Here is a 24527-nt window from a genome sequence, read left to right on the forward strand (position 1 = left end):
TTGTAAATCTCGGTGAGACCAACCCCACAAACTCAGTTCCATCGAATTTCCAAATTTTCAATCTCGGTATCACCAAAATTACCAACTCGGTTACACAGAGTTTCCCTGTCAGCTGAGAATAGAGGAACTCGGTGATACCGATTTTGTAATCTTAGTGCCACCGTCGCTGAAGGGGTATATATTCTAGCGAACGAGTCTTTGAATTTAGTTCCTCAAAAACCCTTCGTCTCAAAACCTAAGCTGCCCCGAAGGACCCCTGGCCGTCGCCTTTTCCTCCCCAAGCGCCTCCGCCATTGGGAATCGCCGCCGTCGACAGAATCTTCGTCGCCGTCGCCGCCGTAAGCGGACCTCCATAAAGCTAGGGTACGGTTCCGATCTCCTTCTGCGCTCCCTTGATCCAACTCATGCGCATTAGGAAGTTTTCTCTACAAGCTACCATGTGCAAACCCTTCCTTCCACCAGAGTATCTCATAGCATAGAGAAGATGAAATTTTGGATATGATCTACCACAGCATGCAACTCGGTGAGAATGGGTTGGTAGAATCGGTTCCATCGATTTTACTTTTAGGGTTCTTGAGAAGCAACTCGGCGAGACCGAGCAGTTCTTTTCGGTGACACCGAAACAAACTGCCAAGTTTCTGTTATTCGAGTAGATTTTCTTAGTGACTCCAAAATTACCAACCCGGTGCTACCGATTTATATTGTGTAGAAGATCATACCCTAAGTGGAGTTCAAATTTTGGAAAATCCTTCTGTGTTTTATGATGCTCAACCCTTCTGCTCTTCTATATCTATTTCACACGATTGTTGTTTGCTGGTGTGCTGCTGAGTTGTTGCTTGTGTGCCAAGGTGTATGGATCTGAGGATAGCCAAAATGATTTCATAGAAAACAGTGTTGAGATGGACTCGGGCACAAGTCCTGAGAAGGCAGAGTCTGACCTTGGATCCTATAGCTCCGATGGCTTACCCAAGGAAGCCATCAGGCAGGGGAAGAAGCTGAACTCAGATGAAGAGGACTCAGATTTTGTGCCAGAGAAAACTTCAACTACTCCAAAGGCTCCTAAGAAGAGTGTCAGGAAAGAGTATGCAAGACCTGCTGATCTTAGAGCTCCTGAATTTGCAAGGCAAAGCACGACACTCTCCACTGATAAACCTGCCAAGAACTATGGTGTCAGGAGATCCAGGAAGTGAGTAGTTTATGTTATTGGGAGAAAGACTTCTATGTATGAGGAACCTGAAGATGCTGCTGGAGAAGATGAAATCCCAACTCCTCCTAAGAAGACGAAGCTCATGGCTCATGCCATGCCCAGGAAGCCTCCTTCCAAGGCTAAGAAGGTTGTAGCTCAGAGGAAGACTACAAAGGATATTCCTGCAGCTACCAAGGGGAAAGGCCCTGCTTCCAGTGCCTTTGCTATAGAGGAAGAAGAAGATGCGAATGCACCAATTCTCGGGAAGCTCCGACCAAATGTGTGATATGAGATATGTTGACTGGGCTTACATCAAAGCCAATGAATATTTCTTTCCACATGTGCAAGAAAATTTCAAGTCAGTGGACATTGAAGATTTTGTTGGAAAAGAGATGACCCCATGGAATGATGAGCTGATCAAGCAATTTTACTCAACTGTTCATTTCCAGGGAGATGGTTCTATTCTTTGGATGACTGATGGTCACAAGTATGAGTCTACGATTGATGAATGGGCCACTATCATTGATACCCCTAAGCAGAAACAAATCGATGTTGATGTGTATTCTGAACCGAAGATGAGACACAACTCCATGGCCAACATGTACAAGCCAATTCCTCACAAGTATTTGGCAAGTCACAAGATGGGCTCAGTATACTTCTTGCAAGCAGGGATACCGACAACTAAGACCAATATGAGACACACATTGATGCCTAAATCAGGTGATGATAGGATGATTCGAGGACACTCCATCAATCTGCTGCACCATTTGGACAATCACACTAGATTCAGTGAGATGGACTTGATAGTAGAGACTATTCGAAGGACTGCTACTGATCAGAAAAGATCTTGTGGATATGCCCCGTACATTCAGATGCTTTCAATTCCAAGCTAGGCAAGCATGCATATCTCCTTGATGGTCCCCATCTACCCCTCCAGCCAAAATTTTAAGACAATGTAGTGGTGATGGATGACAATGATCCCAGCTCAGCTGTAGCTAGAATGGCATCACAGGTAGCAGAAGCTGAGGCTACTAGAAATGAGCCACCACCAATTCCACAACTCCGAACTCAAGCTGAGGAAATGTCATTTCTAGTTAGCTTTATCCAAGGTATGGAGAAGAACATCTTGGAGATGCTGCAAAATTAGAACAGCCTTGAGAGAGTCGTGGAAACAAAGTTTCATGACCTGGATGTGAAGATAACGGAGTTGACCACTATAGCCAAACAACTTACACAAGAAATTGACTCACTGCAGATTCCACACACGATGATGATGATGATGAAGATGATGACAATGAAGAGCCGCCTCCTCTCACTACCACTCAGTTCAGCACCAAGCCTAGAACAGCTGTTGTACCTGCTCCGGAGACAATATAGACTTCATTAGCTCAAGCAACTGCACCTTCAGCTCCAACACCAGCTCCAACACAAGCACTCCAGTATCCACTCCTCTAGCTCTAGGACACTCAACAAATGCCTTTGTGGACGCTCTTCTGCTGACTTCGTGGACGCTCTATACTTTTTGAACTTTTTAGTAACATGTTTCCAAAGGGGGGCAAATGTATAGATCATAGGGCTTCGAGAGAGAGAGAGATTTTTACTTTATTTGCTCTCGTTTGGTTTTACAAAACTTTGGTCTTTTGGAAGTCTTTATCCAGCTACCTGTGTTTGATCATACGCTTTGCTTGGTTGATGCGACGTTATTATCCTTTTAGCTATCTATATGATGATCATTCACTTATCTTGTTGGTGTCATGTGCATTACTATTCATTCTTATCTTGTGTGCGCACCACCAAGATGTATGTGGCATGGAAGAGTGACCCATGATTCTAATCAATTGTGCATTTGCATTCAAATGCAAATTTTAAATAATGCAGAAATTTAGGGGGAGCTCTTGCTTTTCACATACTTCTCAAAGCGTTAATGCTAATCATTGATTATATATTTTGTCAAAGCTTTGATATATATGTTGTCATCAATTACCAAAAAGGGGTAGATTGAAAGCACAATTGCTCCCTAGGGTGGTTTTGACAATTGATCACAACATATGCATCATTGGACTAATATGTTTTTCCAAGTATATTTCAGAAAAGTTCAAAAGATGCTTTGGCTAAAGGCTTATGTGGAGATGCCCCTTGATGCAAGAAAGGAATAAGATTGGCTCAAGCTTTAAGCTAGAAGACTCTTCATTTTATATTTGTAAGAAATCACTTTTGAGTCCATAGGAAAGCCAATACTATTAAAAAGGGGTGAGGTATTAAAATGAACTGGTTGCTCAAGTGCTCAAAGTTAGCCACCAAAATACTCAGTCATTTTTCCCACATAACCATTCTATCCAATTCCACATACTCAAATTCGGTGCCACCAACTTTCCTATTTCGGCCCCACCGAGTTTGATCTCAGACAGAACCCTAGCCACTACCACTAAATCGGTGCAAGCGAAACCATATTGGTGCTACCGAGTTCAGGGTGACCAACTTTCTGTTGCCTCGGAACACAAAATTGGAATTTCCGAGTTTGCGTATCGGTGTCACCGAGTTGTGTCATCTAACCGTCATCCACCTTTTCGGTGCCACTGAGTCGTGTATATCGGTCACACCGAGATTCAAACATTGCTGCCTTTTGTGCGAGTTGGTACCATCGAGTTTATGACTTCAGTGTCACTAAGTTTGCCACTTTAGGTGTAACAGTTGGATTTTGTGTGCTGTCTATATATACCCCTTCACCCACCTCTCATTCGCGGGGAAGCACTCCGAACACACACTTCCTTTCCAGATCCATTTTTCTAAGAGGGAGCCACCTACTCATGTGTTCAGACCAAGATATTCCAATCTAATCATTTGGGACTTGATCTCTATCCTCCCCAAACTTCTTTCCACCAAATCTATCTCTCCTACCCATGCCTATTCTGTGAGAGAGTGATTTTGTGTTGAGGAGACTATCTTTAGAAGCACAAGAGCAAGGAGTTCATCATTCTACCACATCTATTACCTTTTGGAGGGTGGTGCCTCCTAGATTGGTTTGGTGTCGCTTGGGATCCTCCTACTTCGTGTTGTGCAGTTGAACCAAGATGTTTGTAAGGGCAAGGAGATCGCCTACTTCGTGAAGATCTATCGTGAGTAAGGCTAGTCTTTCATGGGCGGAAGCCGTGGTGGCATAGACAAGGCTGCATCTTCATGGAACCCTTGTGGGTGGAGCCCTCCGTGGACTCTCGAAGCCGTTACCCTCCGTGGGTTGAAGTATCCACTAACATGGACGTACGATAGCACCACCTATTGGAACCATGCCAAAAATCATCGTGTCAACCTCATGCGTTTGATCTCCCTACCTTACTCCTTTACTTTACACTTGCATGTTTTACATTCCGTTGCTATACTCTTAGAACTGTATGTGTAGGGTGTACTTGACTTTCCATAACTACCAAAACTGCTCCTCAACTAAAATTAGGAAAGGGCAATTTTTTTATCTTGTCAAGTAGTCTAATCACCCCCCTCTAGACATACTTTCGATCCTACACTACAACACCAAAAAAATTGAATTCATAAGAAGTTAAAGAACACAAAAATGAAACTAAAAAGAATATGAAGACTCCGACAAAAGGGACTTACCCATGGCTGTTGTCGAGGAGGGGTGGCCTCTCTGGTGGCACCATTCCTTGCCATCACATGGCCACCCGCAGCTACGCGTGCTAGTGCGTCCTTGACGCGGACAAGCCCTTGTCGGAGAGCTTCTCTATGGGGTTGAGCATGTGTGAGCTACCTCTGGGTGTTCCGTCCCTTCTTGCAAGGGAATGAACATAATGATGTCGGCATCCACACCTATGCTCGCCATCAGGTGCATGGGTGGGGCTTCACGCTAGGGGCTGGTCGAGGTACCGAGGTCGATAACCTCCCGCTCCGGCATGGAACTCATCATGCCCTCCTTGGTGGATGCATGGTTTGGCCTCTTGTCCTACCATTGCGCCAATGTCTCCTCCATGCAAAATTAACAATGACAAATCTCAACAGGAGTATCACAAAAGTCAAGAAGAAAGTCGAGAACAAGAACTTACTCATCTTACTCCGGTGATTAGCTGAGGGCGGACAAGTTCCACATCCCCCTCCATGAGCAGCAAGAGAGGGGGTGATGTGGCTGTCCTGGAGCATGCCTCCGGTGTGGCAAAGCTCGTCAGCTTGGCTGGAGGTGCAGGTGCACCCGTCACGTGCTTCGCGGTGGTATGCCTTGTCCGCGTGAGACGAGCAATGTCAGCGGCGGGATCTTCCTCCTTCTAGACCTTTGGTGGCGGGGAAGGTCGAACTGGCTCCCTAGTGGCGGCCCTGCGGAGTAGATGAGCCCTCTTGTTGGGGATTGCATGAATGTGGAACTCCTCAAATTCCTTCCCCGTATCAGCCCCGACCCCTTCAATTCCGCCGGATCCTGCCAGAAGATCAGGTGACGATGCTTCTTTGTCATCCTCCTCTTTGCCGGTGGCCTCCTCCTCCCCTTCATCATCACGCCTGGCGGCGCCGGAACTGCTACCACCCATGTCGAGTTCCGCTGCTTTCACTCTCCGGGCAATAAATTCAACCTCTTCTTTGGTGGTATCACATATTATGTATCCCTCGTCCCTGATGTGTACCTCTGTCAGATTGTCGCACCACTCCTGCACTCACTCTAGTGCTGGTGGATCCCATGTGGGGTTGACCCCACGAACGTTGCACATGATCATTATTACCAAGATCGAATCCTTGGCGGAGTTATTGCAGAGCGGGATGATGGTTGACAAGATCTTGAACTTTCGTTTAGTGTGAAAGAGCTGATGCTCCAGGAGGGAGAGCTACATCATTTTCAGATTGCCGTCGAGGCGTGGGCGTGGCCGCGTCATGTTGGTATGACTGATGTACTCCCAGATGAAGCATCCTCGCTCCTGGAGAGGGGAAATACACGTGGCAAGGAAATCCTCACCCACCATATCTATGGTGAGCCCTGCAGTCCTCAGCCAGGCAATGCGTGCGATGGCGATCTCCAACTTTTTATCGTCGTTGGCAAGGTCTCTCCATGAATCCGAGCGGACAAGCTTGGACCTTCGGGTCTGGCAGAAGACCAGGGGATCCTTATCAAGGATATAACACCACTCCGTCCACCATTCCTCCCACTTCTGATGTAGGTTGTCGGGGGATACACCTCCTTGTTGCTAACGCAAGGGATCCAAGTGATGCTACCAGAGTGAGTGTCACCCTCCACATGCGGGTAAAAGAAATGGCGGAAGAGGGAGACTATGGGAACTATTCCCAAGAAATTTTTGCACAAATGCACGAAGACTGACAGTGTGGTCACTGCATTTGGCATGAATTCTAACAACCTAAAGTTGTAGGTGAGCATCAAATCCATGAAGAAGGCAGAAAAGGGGGGACCCAGCCCGCTATTAAGTACGCCGTGAAGAACGGGTACTTCCCTGCGCTGTGATGGTAGTCACCTAGGATCACGTGCGGCACCAGGAGTACCTTGGTCTCTTTCCCCCACATAATCTTGTAACGCTTGATGAGGTCGATCCCCAACAACACGGAGGGAAAGAAGAAGATGTTGTTTGTCCATTCTTCTGCCAACGCTTCACTCCTCGCTTCCACGGTGGAGGACGCCGCATTCTTGGCCCTCTTTGTCGGGACGGAGGAAGTGGGGGACGAGCAGGCTTGGGCGCCATGGGGAGCTTGGAGGTGGACGGTGATGACCCACAAGTATAGGGGGTCAATCATAGTCCTTTCGATAAATAAGAGTGTCGAACCCAGCAAGGAGTAGAATAAAATGACAAGCGGTTTTCATCAAGGTAATTTCTGCAAGCGCTAAAATAACGGTAACAAGTTGTTTGATAGCAAGATAATTTGAACAAGTGACAAGTAGCAATAGTAACAATAGGTCCAGCAAGGTAGCCCAATCCTTTTATGACAAAGGACATGCCAGAACAATTTCTTATAATAGGCAAAGCATTCTTGAGGGCACATGGGAATTTCATCTAGTCACTTTCATCATTTTGGGTTAATTTGCGTTAAGTATTTTGATAATTTGATATGTGGGTGGACTAGTGCTTGGGTGTTGTTCTTACTTGGTCAAACCTCCCACTTATGATTAATCCTCCTGCAAGAATCAACAACTACGAGAAAAGTATTAAGAATAAGTTCTAACCATAGCATTAAACACATGGATCCAAATCAGCCCCTTATGAAGTAGTGCATAGACTAGGGTTTAACTTTCTGTCACTCCCGCAACCCACCCTCTCATTACTACTCCAAAATGCATTCCCTTAGGCCCAAAATATGGTGAGGTGTCATGCAATCGACGTTCACATAACACCACTATGGGAATCACAACATTCATATCATCAAAATATCGAATGAATATCAACTTCACATGACTACTTGCAACATGATTTATCCCATGGCATCAAGAGAAAAAGTAACTACTCACAAGTGATAAACATGTTCATGATCACAAATGTATTAAATAGCTTAATGGATCTGAACAAATAATCGTCCACCAAGTAAACCGTAAAGCATCAACTACAAGATTTAATTAACAGTACTAGACACACCCGAGGTACCAATTCGAGGTTCCGGTACAAGATTGAATACAAGAGATGAACTAGGGTTTTATAGGAGATGGTGCTGGTGAGGATGTTGATGAATAATAGCCTCCCCAAGATGACAGGACTATTGGTGATGACGATGGCTTTGATTTCTCCCTCCGGGAGGGAAGTTCCTCTAGCGGAATCGCTCCACCGGAGGGCAAACGTGCTCCTGCCGAGGTTCCGCCTCAAGACAGCGGCGCTTCATCCCGAAAGTCCTCTCCTTATTTTTTTTAGGTCGAAGGAGAATATATACTAGAAGATGGGCACCATAGGTGGGCCCGGTGGCCCACTAGACATCAGGCCGCGCCAGGAGGCTCTCCCGTGCCCTCCTGTCTAGTGGCCGCCTGGTGAGCCCCCTCCGGAACTTTTTTGTTCCAGTATTTTTTATATATTCTAAAATAAATCTCCATAAATTTGCAGCTCAATTGGAGCTGTGTAGAATAGGTATCTCTCACATAGCTTTTTCAGGTCGAGAATTCTATTTGTTGGTATTCTCCCACTTGATATAAACCTTGCATATTATGATAGAAAAGGCATTAGAATTACTCCTCCAAGTGGCTAAAAGCATAAAAACACTATAAATAACAGAAATAGAACATGATGCAAAATGGACGTATTAACTCCCCCAAGTTTAGACCTCGCTTGTCCTCAAGCGAAAGCCGATAGCGAAAATCATGACCACATGCTCTAAGAGAGAGGTGTCGATAAAAAACAAATACACACATAGCAACATCATGCTTATTTTTAAAATAGCAAGTAAAACTTTATAAAATACTTCCTCACATAATTTTCATCATATAGCTTTTATCGTAAAGGCTTCTTCTAAACAAGTAGCAATTCATCACAACATTGAAGTATGAAGCATAAACTCTATTGAAAACTAACAAACTATGTTCTGAGTTAACTTTGCAACACAATTCATCATATTTTCAAGAAGGGTCACATGTTGGAGCTTCGAAGCAAGTATACATACTCAACCATCATTTAGTCTTCTATGATTGCTAACACTCACTTCATACATATGAGCAAAAGGTTTCAACCGGACACAGTGGAAGATAGGGGCTTATAGTATTGCCTCCCAACGTATTCACCTCAAGGGTGATGTCAGCAATAATAATGCATGCCACCCAAATTCAGCTGGATATATATGTTTAGATCTTTCCCCACCACATGATGCTTGCCAAGGAAAAGATAAAGGAGGTAGAGGAAATTACTTTGACTCTTGCACAAAAGTAAATACATTAAGGTAAAAGATAGGCCCATTGTAGAAGGAAGCAAAGGTTGTCTTGCGCTTTTTGGTTGTATGCTAAATCTCTTAGTGCAAAGGAACATTACATTATATTGCCCCTTGTGATGGCAACCTTTATTATGCAGTTCGTCGCTTTTATTACCACCATCACAAGTTTGTACAATGCTTAAGTTCCCTTACTCTAAATGATCAAACATGTTTAGAAGCAATTTTTATTGCTTTGTGAACCAATGACAACTTATTTGAAGGATCTTACTCAATCCATAGGTAGATATGGTGGACTCTTGAAACATAGGTTTGGGTTTAAGGTTTTCGATGCACAAGTAGTATCTCTACTTAGTGCGGAGTTTTTGGCTAGCAAAGGTTTTGGGCAAGCACCACATATTAGAGGATCTATTACAATATAACTTCTAGGTGAATGTGAACAAGAATAAATCATTACGTTGTCCACCTTGTCCTATGTCAACAGTTTTGGCATATTATAATTAATGGGGGCTCACAATCACAAAAGATGTCAAGGATAGTGTATTTGCATGTAAATCTTCTCTTCCTTTATTAATTCTTTCATGTGTTGCATCATCGACCAATGCTATGTTTGTCAATCTTCAACAAACTTTACAACTTATACTTTTCCTTATGTGATATCACTACTTACTATAAGATTACCATATGATCTTTCTCATTATTTTCTTTATTTTGATTACAGCAAGAAAGTAGATAAGCAAGACTCGAACTGAACTTTATTATATAACTCTCACTCAATTACATAGATAGATAGATAGATCACGAAACTAGCACTCAAAATAAAAATATTGAACCAAACTTTTATTTGACTAGATTTCAGAATAGCTAAAGATCAAACTAGGATGGATAAAGAAAAATAAGGATGTGGTGATAAGATACCCGGGTGCTCCCGCAAGCTTGGCACAAGCCAAGGGGGGGGGTGCTCATACCCGTTTACTCAAGTCTCCTTCTATGGTGATGAAGATGGATGTGGTGGTGTACATGATCAGGTAGCGTCAAACTTGTCCTCCGGCTTCGCTCGCAGTGGCTCACCATTATAAGAAGAGACACTAGTCTCCAGAGTCCTAAAACTAACTGCCAAACTCATAACTTTAAACCTTTATTCATACTAAAAGATTTGGTTTTGGAGATCAAAGATTTGGCCTTGTAGAAAATTGATTTGATTGTTGAGGGTGAAGACGATATCCTCCAAGGGCCTACCATCCACATTTAGATCACGGGTGAATTCCGTTATCACGGTGTGGTTGTCACTGAGTCCACGCTCCACCATGCCTTGGCACCTGAAGACCTCGTGCTCCACCGTATCGAGCCTAGCTTCCACGGTTCCCATATTCTTCGGCACTTTAACATACCGGATGTGAAGCACCCCATCACGCATCTCAATGGTTTGAGGGTGCTTCATCACCTTAGGCAAGTAGGAGTGATGACTCTCTCGTAGAACTTGTCTTTTGAGGATCTTGATGAGGCCATAGTAATCTATATCTATCAAAAAATAGCATGAAACAATAACAAGGGATTTCTTTGTGGTAGCGGGATCAAAACATCGGGAGATATATATATAGAGAGAGAATTTTTATATAAGGGAATACACAATCCACAAGAAAACGGAGTCGAGAAGGTACCTAAGGGCCCCACTAAACATCACGCCACGCCAAGGGGGCCTGACGCGCCCTCGTGTCTAGTGGACACCTTGGTTGCCTTCCCGTGTGTTTCCCAGTTCCTTCATTTTTCTAAAATTCCAAAACAACCAAAAAATATTTTTGTAGATTTTTCTGAGCACGTTTACTTACCGTGTCACGTACCTCTTCCTTTTAAGGGTTCTAGAGTGTTCTAGAAGGTTTCCCTAATGTGATCCACTGGTGTCATGGTTTGGATTATATTTGTTTCAACATTAATTGATGTACGTGAGATATAGTGCTTTATTCTTTTCCATTGACCACCTTCGGGTTAGTGCCTTCGGGATTATTGATCTTAATAGCTCTAGACCGATAAACTTCTTCGATAATATATGGTCCTTCGCATTTGGATAGAAGTTTTCTTGCAAAGAATCTAAGATGAGAATTGTACAATAGAAAATATTCACCAACTTTGAATTCTTGCTTTTGGATTCTTTTTTCATGCCATCTTTTAACTTTTTCTTTGAATAATTTGGCATTTTCATAAGCTTGGGTTCCCCATTCATCTAATGAGCTAATATCAAATAACCTCTTTTCACGAGCAAGTTTGAAATCATAGTTGAATTCTTTAATTTCCCAATAAGCTTTATGTTCTAACTCAAGAGGTAAATGACATGCTTCCCATAAACCATTTTATAAGGATACATACCCATAGGAATTTTATAAGCTGTTCTATAAGCCCACAACAAATCATCTAATTTCTTAGACCAATTCTTTCGGGATCTATTGATAGTCTTTTTCAATGTTAATTTTATCTCTCTATTGGTTAATTCTACTTGACCACTAGATTGAGGATGATAGGGAGATGCAATTCTATGGTTAACGTCATATCTAGCAAGCAGCTTACGGAAAGAACCATGAATAAAATGGGAACCACCATTAGTCATTAAGTATCTAGGGACTCCAAAACGTGGGAAAATAGCTTCCTTAAGCATCTTAATAGAGGTGTTATGATCAACACTATTTGTTGGAATAGCTTCTATCCATTTAGTGACATAATCAACGACAACCACAATAAGGGTATATCCATTGGAGGAAGGAAAAGGTCCCATATAACCAAATCCCCAAACATCAAATGCTTCAATAACAAGTGAATAATTCATAGGCATTTCCTGACGTCTACTAATGTTACCAATTCTTTGACATTCATCACAATAGAGGACAAACTTACGAGCGTCTTCGAAAAGAGTAGGCCAATAAAATCCAGACAACAATACCTTGTGTGCAGTTCTATCTCCCGCATAATGTCCTCCATAATCCTCGGAGTGCCACGTCTAATGGGTTTGTTCCTGTTCATGCTCAGGTATACAAGCTCGAATAATACCATCTACTCCCTCTTTGTAAAGATGTGTGTCATCCCAAAAGTAATGTCTTATGTCAAAGATTTTTTTCTTTTGTTCATAGGTGAAACTAGATGGTATGTATTTAGCCACAATGTAATTAGCATAATCAGCAAACCACGATGTATTATGGGAAATATTGACCATAGCTACTTGTTCATCAGGAAAGCTATCATCAATAGGTAGTGGGTCATCAAGAACATTTTTCAACCTAGACAAGTTATCAGCTATGGGTTTCTCACCTCATTTCCTATCAATGATATGCAAATAAAATTCTTGTAGCAAGAGAACCCACGTAATAAGTTTAGGATTAGCATATTTCTTTTCCATAAGATATTTAATAGTAGCATGATCAGTGTGAACAATTACTTTAGAATCAACAATGTAAGATCTTAATTTATCACAAGCGATTAGAACTGCTTAGAATTCTTTTTCAGTGGTAGCATAATTTCTTTGGGCACTGCCTAGAGTTTTACTAGCATAATGAATGACATTTAATTTCTTATCAACTCTTTGTCCTAAAACATCACCAACAACATAATCACTAACATCACATAATTTCAAAAGGCAAGTTCCAATCAGGTGGTCAAATAATAGGTGCAGAAGTTAAGGCTTTCTTAAGTGTTTCGAAGGCTTCTACACAATCATCATCAAAAATGAAAGGAACATCCTTTTGTAATAAATCCGAAAGAGACCTAGAGATTGTGGAGAAGTCTTTACTAAACCTCCTACAGAAACCAACATGACCAAGGATACTATTGATACTTTTAATATCTTTAGGACATGGCATCTTGTCACTTGCATCAGCTTTAGCCTTATCCACCTCAATACCCAGTTCTGGAAATTTTATGGCCCAAGACAATTCCTTCATTCAGCATAAAGTGGCATTTCTCCTAGTTCAAGACACGGCTAGTTTGCTCACATCTCTGCAAAACTCGATCAAGATTGTTTAAGTAATCATCAAAATAAGTTCCTTAAACGGAAAAATCATGCATGAAGATCTCAACAATGTTTTCAGAAAAGTCATAGGATATAGAAGTCATACACTTTGAAAGGTAGCAGGTGCATTGCGTAATCCAAAAGGCATATGTCTATAAGCATAAGTTCCAAAAGGACAAGTAAAGGTGGTTTTCTCTTGATCACTATGTGACACATGTATTTGAGAAAAAAACAGAATAGCCATCTCGAAAGCAAAAAATGTGTGTGCTTTGATAATCTTTCTAGCATTTGATCTATGAATGGCAAAGGATAATGATCTTTTCTAGTAGCTTTGTTTATTTTTCTAAAATCAATTGCCATTCTATAATGAGTCACAATTCTTTGTGGAATGATTTCATTTTTATCATTAGGAACAACACGGATACCTCCTTTCTTAGGGACAGAATGAACGAGACTTACCCATCTACAATGAGCTATGGGATAAATTATACCTGTTTCCACAAGCTTTAATATTTCATTTCTCACCACCTCATTCATTTTGGGATTTAGTCTTCATTGGTGATCAACAGATGGTTTAGCTTCTGGTTCCATATTAATCTTGTGCTGACAGAGAGTGGGACTAATGCCCTTAAGTTCATCAAGAGTATATCCAATAGCAGCTTGGTGCTTCCTTAGAATTTTTAGTAATCTTTCCTCTTCATGCTTTGCAAGGTTAGCACTGTTAATAACAATATATATCTTCTTTTCATCAAGATAAGCATATTTCAAAGTGTCAGGTAATTGCTTTAATTGAAACACATGATCACCCTTGGGTGGAGGAGGACCTCCTAGAGTTCCAATATGCAAGTGGTGTTTAAGAATAAGTTTTTGCTCAAAGAACATATTATCTATATCATTTTCATGGTATAGAAAATATTGTTCTAATGGATCCAGGGAGCAATGGAAATAGAAGCAAGACAAATTACTTCATATTTAATAGGCAATTCCTTATCATGGGGTTGCTTACTAAACTTGGAGAAATGAAACTCATGAGATGCACCACCAAAATTAACACCGACAGTTTCCTTATTGCAATCTATTTGAGCATTAACAGTGTTCAAGAAGGGTCTACCAAATATTATGGGACAAAATTCATCTTGTGGTGAGCCAAGTCCAAGAAAATCAGTAGGGTATTTTACATTCCCACACAAGACTTCAACGTCTCTAACAATCCCAAGTGGTGTGATGGTGTCTCTATTAGCAAGTTTAATAGTAACATATATGTCTTCTATCTCAACGGGTGCTATCTCATGCATAATATCTTGATATAAGGTAAAAGGGATAGAACTAACACTAGCAACCATATCACATAAGCCATGATACTAATGATCTCCTATTTTAACTAAAACAACAGGCATGCCAACAACGGGTCTATTCTTGTCTTTAGTATTATGTTCTACCTTAATTTTCTCAAAGGGTTTGGTTGTTCTAACATAAATTTTGTTAACCATGGTTGAAGCTTTAGCATATTCCTTTATCCTAACAGGGAAAGGTGGTTTTTCAATGTAAGCAGTTGGCACAAGTGGGTCAACATTGTAAATAATAGTTTCAGCTTCAACTTTAATTGGTTCTTCAATTTTTTGTTTAATAGGTGGATGAAATTTAAACCACTTCTCTCTAGGGATATCAACATGAGCAACAAAGGTTTCACAAAATGAAGCCACTATCTTAGAGTCAAGTCCATACTTAGTGCTAAAATCATTGAAAGCATCGATATTCATAAAAGATTTAACACAATCAAACTTGGGTTTTGTACATGACTCTTTACCTTCGTCGATATCCCAATCTTCAGAGTTGCATTTAATTATTTCTAAAAGCTCCTACCTCAATTCAATAGTCTTTTTCATAAAAGAACCAGAGCAAGAAGTATCGAGCATGGTTTGATCATGACGAGAAAGCCGTGCATAAAAATTCAGAACAATAATTTCTCTTGAGAGCTCATGATTGGGGCATGAATATAACATTGACTTTAGCCTCCCCAAGCTAGAGAAACACTTTCTCCTTCACGAGGCCAAAAATTATTGATAAAATTCCGATCACGATGAACAAGATGCGTAGATTTTTTTTGGTGAAACTCCAATTGCAATCGATTTCAATTCCAAGATCTTGTATCATCACATAGCCTATACCATGTCAATGCCTTTCCCCCCAAAGATAAAGGGAAAACCTTATTATTTACTTCATCTCCGGATAAACCTGCAAGCTTAAATAATCCACAAACTTCATCCACATAGATTAGTTGAAAATTGGGATGTTTTGTTCCATCTCCCGCATAAGGATTAGCTAGCAGTTTCTCTATCATACCTTAAGGAATTTCATTATAAATATTTTCAGTAGGAAAAGCACGTTGAGGGACAACTCTTGGTGTTTCCGTTCGAGGTGAAGATACCCCAAACAAGCCCCTCAAAGGATTACTTTCTGTAGTGACAAGTAACAGTAAATTTCAGCATGTAATATAAATTTTCTCTTACCAAAATCTTCTTACCAAAGGTGCTTCACTCCTCGGCAATGGTGTTAGCAAAGAGTCTTAGTGACCCACAAGTATAGGAGTTCAACCATAGTCCTTTAAATAAGTAAGAGTGTCAAACCCAACGAGGAGCACATGAAAATGACAAGTGGTTTTCAGCAAGGTAATTTCTGCAAGCACTAAAATAGCGGAAACAAGTTGTTTGATAGCAAGATAATTGTAACAAGTGACAAGTAGAAATAGTAAAAATAGGTACAACAAGGTAGCCCAATCCTTTTGTGGCAAAGTACATGCCAGAAAATAGTCTTATAATAGGCAAAGTGTTCTTGAGAGCACACTGGAATTTCATCTACTCACTTTCGTCATGTTGGGTTAATTCGTGTTCAGTATTTTGATAATTTTATATGTGGGTGGACCGGTGCTTGTGTGTTGTTCTTACTTGAACAAGCCTCCCAGTTATGATTAACCCTCCCGCAAGCATCTACAACTATGAGAAAAGTATTAAAAATAAATTCTAACCATACCATTAAACATAGGGATCCAAATCAGACCCTTACGAAGTAGTGCATAGACTGGGGTTTAAGTTTATGTCACTCTTGCAACCCACCCTCTACTTACTACTCCACAATGCATTCCCTTAGGCCCAAAATATGGTGAAGTGTTGTGCAGTCGACATTCACATAACACCACTAAGGGAATCACAACATTCATATCATCAAAATATCGAACGAATATCAACTTCACATGACTACTTGCAACATGATTTATCCCATGGCCTCAAGAACAAAATTAACTACTCACAAGTGATAAACATGTTCATGATCAGAGAGGTATTGAATAGCATAATGGATCTGAATATATAATCTACCACCAAGTAAACCATGAAGCATCAACTACATGATGTAATTAACACTACTAGACACACCCCAGGTACCAATCTGAGGTTCCGGTACAAGATTGAGTATAAGAGACGAACTAGGGTTTTGATAGGAGATGGTGCCGGTGAATATGTTGATGGAGATTGGCCTCCCCAAGATGAGGGGGTTGTTGGTGATGACGATGGCCATGATTTCCCCATCCAGGAGGGAATTTTCTCCGACGGAATCGCTCCGCCGGAGGGCAAAATTGCTCCTACCCAGGTTCCTCCTCGAGATGGTGGCACTTCATCCCGAAATTCATGTCCTTAATTTTTTTAGGTCGGTGGAGAATATATACCAGAAGATGGGTGCCAGAGGTGGGCGAGGTGTCCCACTAGACATCAGGCCGTGCCAAGGGGCCCTAGCGTGCCCTAGTGTCTAGTGGCCATCTGGTGACCACCCCCCGACACTTCTTCGCTGGAGTATTTTTTATATATTCTAAAATAAATCTACATAAATTCTCAGCTCAATTGAAGGTGTGCATAATAGGTATCTTTTATATAGCTTTTTAGGTTCAGAATTCCATCTGCCGGTATTCTCCCACTGGATATAAACCTTGCATATTATGAGAGAAAAGGCATTCGAATTACTACTACAAGTGGCTAAAAGCATAAAAATACTATAAATAAAAGTAATAAATCATGATGCAAAATGGACCTATCAGACGGCGAAGAGAACTATGGAATGGCTTGGGGGCTCTGCATCATGCTGAGAGGGAGGCGGCGAAAGGAAGGAGTAATGGTTGGGGATGAGCAGTGAATCTGCGGTTCCTCCTTTTTTTTATAAAGGATGGAATTCGCGGAGGCCGCCTCTCCCCACCCGATGCGGCCATCATACCCAAGAAGCGTCGTGCAGACGCTTTTGCTTCACCACTCGCATGACCAATTCAATGCGCATCGTGGGAAAATAATGAAATATCATCATCACAACCGTAGAGAAAACCGGGCATGTATCTATGCACTGCTTTTGGGCCTAGCCCAGCAAGCATCGCAGATTCCGGTGTGTCCTAGGCCCGGGGGCTACTCTGAGTGTACTAAAGAATGGGTCCCTTAGTAACGTGGCTTGTGCATAGACGACAACGGCCTCCTCACCCGGCAATAGTCTGCTAGACAACTCAACTACAAGCAACAAGATCAAGCCCCCAACAAGCCATCTTGGTGGGTGGAGAAGACCCGACAACCATTGCGCCCGGCAGGACTCCTCCACATCTCCGACGCTCCACCTCATTAACCTGATTGTCAACATAAGCAAGGTGTCGAGCGGGCACGCAGTTATATGGTTTTGTCAGAGGCCTCTGGCAATAGTCAGGGACATGCAGCAACTTTAATGACACCCGTCCTGTAGCGTGGCAAGAGAATAAAAGGTAGTTGGGAGAACAACACAAAAGGAGAGGTAATCCTTGCCAGAAGACATCACCAGCGTGACACCTCACAAAGCATTTAATGCACATGTCCTAATCCTTCAGGGTTAGGTATGTACAACTATATCTCCTGTCAGTCGTTTTGGCAACTATAGAACCCACTGTTCACCCATACAAAAGACCATTTTAGCCACTATGGTAACCCCTTACACTATAAAAGGAGGTCCATGGCTACCTTTAGAAATGTCGACACTTTGTCCATTTGCATGCATAGCTACGGTCCTCGTGCATCCTTGTCGGGTTGTCGCGCTCTTGTACTTGGACACACACACATAATCAAAGAACACATGACGTAGGGTTTTACGCATCCGAGCGGCCCGAACCTGTCTAAAAAACCTCGAGCATGTATGTGTTTGATGGTGCTCTTTGTGCATGTGTGACCCCTCCTTAAGTACAAGGGACCACATAGATCCCATAGATCATCATACATACCCCGACACCTGGTAGCTTGCTACTGCTCCGCACACATTGATTGGTCGGCATGCATTGATATCGTTAGTTGCTATACAAACAGTTTTTAACCCCTTTCTATGACACAGTTCCTAACCGTCGCCTTGTCTGTGTGGGCGATAGGGGGACCCATCCCACATGACACCGAAACATCGTCTGCGATGGGGCGAGCGTCTACTGAAAATTCGCACGGAAGCATATGCAAAATCATAGCCTATCCCACACGCCACACTTTGATGTTACATTTGTGATTAACTACACATCCGAGTTGATGGTGTCGATATATTCGTGTGCGAAATGTAGATATCACAAACATTTAATCCCATTACCTGTTTGCGATAGGAACATTATGACACACAGTCCAAAACTTTCAACTTCATGCAGTGGCTCTACTCTCGCCAACGTGCCAATTTAATAATCATGTGCAATAGTTATTCTGATCGCACACATGCTTCATATGTCAAGCGTCTTCTTATCATCCTACATCACACGCACACAGGTTTGGAACTATGTGTGGTATTTCTGCCAATCGCACATGGGTACGATGTGCAAACGTGCACGTCCCGCACGCACAATATATGTGACTGCGTGTTGTAAAACTGATAATCACACATGTATTCTTCAACAATCATGCGCAATATATGACATCATCGTACACGATTTATTCGTTCTAACTGTGTGCACTATAATTTATTACCTAATAGCTTGTTTTAATTAATTTATTATTAGAATTGGAAATTTGAAAATTTTAGTTATGAAAGGTGGATTTCACATCCGTCAATACATACCCTAATTACAATGGTTCAAGACCCAATGCATAAATCAAAAGCCCAGTACATGTTCAATGGTTACATAGTTCATAAGGAGATTAAATATGATGAACCACAATATATAGTACTAGAGGCATTAAAGGTGAATAGAGAATTGTAAATCCTTTTGGTTGCCGATGGTATTGAAGAAGTGCAATACCCATAATGTGTCGTCCTCCATGTCAAAGATGCGCACAACTTTTGTCTAGCCCCTTCTGATGATCGCACGTCCATCCATCAGTGCCTTCAGGAAGACTTCTAGACCATTATCATGGTAGCATGAATTATATACTATAACCTGCGTTGCCTCCACTCCGGTTAGGTAGTGTCCAAGGTAATCTTGAGTAAATTCCTTCAGAAACCATTGAAAAGAGACATCTTTCAAGTATCATTTCTAATGGAGTAACTTGTTCTTGGCAGGAAAAGAAGGCAACGGATTACTTAGCATCCTAAATTTCAGTCATGTCTTGAATAAAGTGTAAATAAAGAGTTTAATTCAAATCATATGTCTCTTCTACCTAACATTTTTCTTACTTTCCTCACTTGATGCTTGTCTATGTTTATCTCATTACCCCATATGCAAAGGGGTTCGAAGCATGGACTAGTATCGCTAATACGTACGTACAACCAACAAATAAATGTTAGAACCCAAGATACAATTGCACAGATGATGTAAAATACTATAATACAATGGGATGTGACTAACCTCGATGGTAAACAACAATATCACGTGTTGTAGGCCTACATAAGCACATAGAAAGGTGTGTTAAATACAATAGGGTTAACATCCACCAAAAATAGAAAATGTTAATTAAACAACAGTATCTCCGATGATATTTTCATTGAGAGGAGTAGCATGGTAGCAAAGGGACACGTATTGGTGAAATTAAACTGGATCAGAAATAATTTGCTACCCATGGTGGTAGCTACACATGGCCCCAATTTTTATCTCTAATTAATTTGATAAATTATTTCAAAATATGAAAAATAACACTATAGCAAACATATCATGGTTTTGGAACAGTGAGGCAAGGAAATATGCAATTATGCCAAAAATGCAAAGAAAAAAGAGCGAGAGAAGTGAGAAACACCCTTTCTACAAAATGAAAAGACACTATTGTCAAAAAGATAATAAAAAATACAAATAAAAGTGAGAAAATTCCATTCATGTACAACAAATATTCACTTGTGCCAATGCCATTGAAACCCGACACCTCGTATATCAGAAAAGGCTCTTATACCAAAGGGTGTGTAGCTACCACCATGCATAGGAAATCGCCTCTCTAAACTGGATAGTTCAAAATTGAACAATAGTGCGCATTACTGAAATAAACAACGAACGTCTTAACTTTAGAGTACAGACAACCTAACATAGTCATTAAAACTTGTACTGATGAAACTGAATTGACATGGTTAAACATCGCGAACCTGGTGCTCCTAGAGCAGAAAATTGCCCAGTTCTCTAGAATAAGGTAGGGAAAATATCCAAGATGTGTTAGGTGTGTTTACTACAACAAGCTTAACACATCAACCATACAAATCATACCCATTGCAACTGGTATTCGTCAAATTCAATTTAACAGTTCATACTTGGTAAATCCCAAGGGGTAGTTGCTGGGGCACTTCATCTCAGCCACACCCCAACCAATGTCGGTGGCGAGGTGTTCCTGTGGGTCGAAGCTTGGATCAGTGCCACTATCATATGTACCTACAAGCAAGAAGTAAATATTAGAAGCTAATCTGCAATTGCACAAATGATGTAAAATACTGTAATATATTGGAATGTGACTAACCTCGACGGTAAACAACATCATCGTGCATTATGACACTATGTAAGCACATGGAAAGGCATGTCAACTACAATAGGGTGAAATTGATCTAGACAGTTCATAGTTGAACAACACACTATGCATAACTAAATAAACAATGGACGTGTTAACTACAGAGTACAGACAACCTAACATGGCGATTAAAACTTGTACCGATGAAACTAAAATTAAAATGGTTGAACACCGCAACTAGTATCATACTTGGTAAATCCCGAGAGATAGTTGCTTGGGCATTTCATCTCGATTAGAGCCCATCCAAAGTCGGCGACGAGGTGTTCCTACGGATCGAAGTGTGTATTAGTACTACTAACATATGTACATGTACAAACAACAAGTAAATGTTAGAGGCGTGGGGCACTTCATCTCGGCCAGAGCCCGCACCAAGTTGGCAGCTTTGTTGGCAAGGTATTCCTCTGGATTGACACGCACAACGCCACCGTGCCATCGACCGCCATGAACTCCACGTGATATGTGGTTGGGCTTATGGGGGAATGCTCAGCAATAGATGGTGGGGATGTGGAGGCATGAGAGTGGTTCACAGGCTCCATCTGAGCAACCGGGATGGGGGATGATGGAGATTGGGGGTTACCTCACTAGATCGACGAGCGAGGCTGGGGCAAAACATAGATTTTTTTTGCGACGACGACGGTTTGGGCTGGAGGGAGAGGGGGTGGGGGATAGGGGAAATGTGATGGGTGGGTATAGGATGGGAGGAATAACTTCTGAAATCGCCCGCCTACCAAAAACTTCAATGCGAAACTCGAACCTTGTGTGGGGGAAACACGGAACACACACGAAGTGCATCAAATACATGTGTGTAAGAAAAAAGAAAATTGGTGATCCTGCGTTGGAAAAATTGTACATTCAATGAACATGCTTAAATTCACAAATCATACTTTGCTCTAAAAACTACTAGTAGAGGTAAGTACTAGTACTGGGTAGCTTATAATTAATTAAACAAATGTTCTTAGTTAAACGAATGTTCTGGTGACACACACGCAAACTACTTCTCCGATGCTCGCTAGACGCCCGCGCTATCGACCTTATTGGCGATAGCCCACACCATGCCTGGATCTATGACCAGCTCTCATCAATGGCTTTGGTAGCTACCGATATGATCCTGATGGTAGGTGGAGGTATCATTCATGGTGGACAGAATGTCGGGACCCCGATCCTAAGTCATAAGAACCCAGCCTGTAACACATCACATCACTTTGCAGCCTCACGCACGGTAAACTCCACGGCTGCCACCTTACCTTCGTCGGGACCGTTTGCGTCTTTTGGCTCACATATATGAATATGTTGATAGCGTTCAAACGACAAAGAACCCGGGTCGACATGACTAGTTATAAACCCAAGCGGTACATCCGTACAGGGACATACATACATAACCCAGCAAAGCAGGTGTCGGTCATCAGCGTGTGTAGACGAGTCGTAGCAAGCTACAAGGAGTCCATTACACCGCGTGACATTTCCCCGAGGGGACAGACACAACAGCAAAGAAGGATACATGCCGGTCAATCAATGTGTTCCGAGCAGTAGCAAGCTACCAAGGCCCGATGGAAACACAAAGAGGCATTTCCCTGTAAAGAGTACTACTAAAGACAAAGAACTAGGTGTCGAAATCCGACACATATAATGCATTTCAAACATACACACATTATGCACGATATGTGTAGATACAACATGGCATCACAACATAACTCTATGACTCAAGCATTTATTAAAGACTCATAAGACTCAACATAGTATGATATTACAAACAGAGGTCTCATGACCCGACACTCAAGTCATACAAACAACAAGCGGAAGCAAATCATGTCTGGGTACAGACATGTACTAAAAGTGGCTGGAAGAGCCTGAAAGCTACTACGACCCTACCAAAGGAGCCAGACCTCTGTCTGGGATTCCCAAGCTATTCCGGTCAACATTGAACACATCGCGTAGAACCTTTTAATGAGGCTAAGTCTTCTCTGCAAAAACATAAATAAAGCAACCGTGAGTACAAGGGTACTCAGCAAGTCTTACATCAGAACTATCTACATATGCATCATGTTTCAATGAAAGGATTGTGGGGTTTGACCTGTACTACGACTACTAGTTCTTTCTTTGAGGTGGGATAGCGCACACGAGTCCACATATTCACCAATGCAATACACCACTATGGATCCACTCTCGACTCCATACGAGAAGGCCTTCCATAGCACTCACACTTATCTTGCATGTTTTAGAGTATCCATTTAAATTGTCTATGTACCACGTAATGTTTCCAAGTAGTCCATATCTGAGGACGCGGCTATTCGAACAGATTGAATCACCCTGCAGGGGTATACTTCTTCACACATGCTCACACCACTTAGCACCATATGCACGTCATGCATCTCGGCAACCTTCAAGCGGAAGCACTGGCGTGGGTGTCGGCCACGACCGTTAACCACACAAGACCCTAGTCCAGGTTTATCGCCTATTTGAGACTGAACACGCAAGGAAGTCCAGCCGAGGTTTCCTCTACGGCCCCAAACGATGCGCGCAGGGTTCCCAAGCCCACCATCTGGGTGCCACTTGGTACACCGTGCCACTGTGTATCTACCGTAGTGAAGCCTACCCCATCGGGCAGAGCTAAACAAGGCCGCCAACACTTTTCCTACAAATACCAGAAGCTAATTGCAACTCCTCGACAGAGATCTAGGTGATTAATAAGACGAGAGGGTCAATTCAGTATCCCAATGTGTGGTAGTATCTTGTCTTGGATAACACACACAGAACTCAGTTCTTAAGGACGGTCCCAATGAGACAACCCACCATGTACTCCTACATGGCCTCTCATCGCTACCTTTACCAAATCAGATTCACACCTTTACTCTCACACTGTAGGGTATGAACACAACCAATCCGATTCATCATCTAGACGGATCAGACCCGACACGACTCTAAGCATAGCAGGCATTGTAAACAATCATGGATGAGTAAGCACAACAAGGCTCAAGCAGTTGCTACTCATGCTAAGTGGTTTCAACTATTTACTGTGACAAAATCAGGTCATGCAGAGGAATGGGTTCAACTACCGATAACATGTACAGTTGAATCGTGTTTGTCCTAATGAAGTAAAAGAGAGCAGGAGCGAGAGAGTGGGTTAACTTCTTCAAACATGCATTAAAATGCCATAATCAGATTCCTTGGATTTTTCTGATACTTTTTCATATATAAATTATTTTCATCCGAGTTATATTTTAATTTCTATGATTTTTACAAGTTTTAGCAATTTCCTGGATTTATTTTATAATCGGAAATCAATTACTGCGTCAGCACTACATCAGCATTGCGTCAGCAGTCAACTATGCCTGGGCCAGGTCAAACCTGACCAGTGGGGTCCACTGGTGAGTGACCCAGGTGCTAATCCCGCGCTAACCCGCACTAAGTGGGGTTTGACCCACGCGTGGTGCCCTGTGTCCGTGGCTCTGGGGGGGGGGGTTAGTGCTGGCTAATGGCTGGCCACGTCAGGGCTACCGGAGCTTGGCCGACGGCGACCAAGGGTGCGGCGGAGGCTCGCCGGAGATGAACTAAACGGTGCTACAGCGGC

The sequence above is a fragment of the Hordeum vulgare genome, chromosome 2H, assembly GCF_904849725.1.
Source record: "Hordeum vulgare subsp. vulgare chromosome 2H, MorexV3_pseudomolecules_assembly, whole genome shotgun sequence".
Classification (NCBI taxonomy): domain Eukaryota; kingdom Viridiplantae; phylum Streptophyta; class Magnoliopsida; order Poales; family Poaceae; genus Hordeum; species Hordeum vulgare.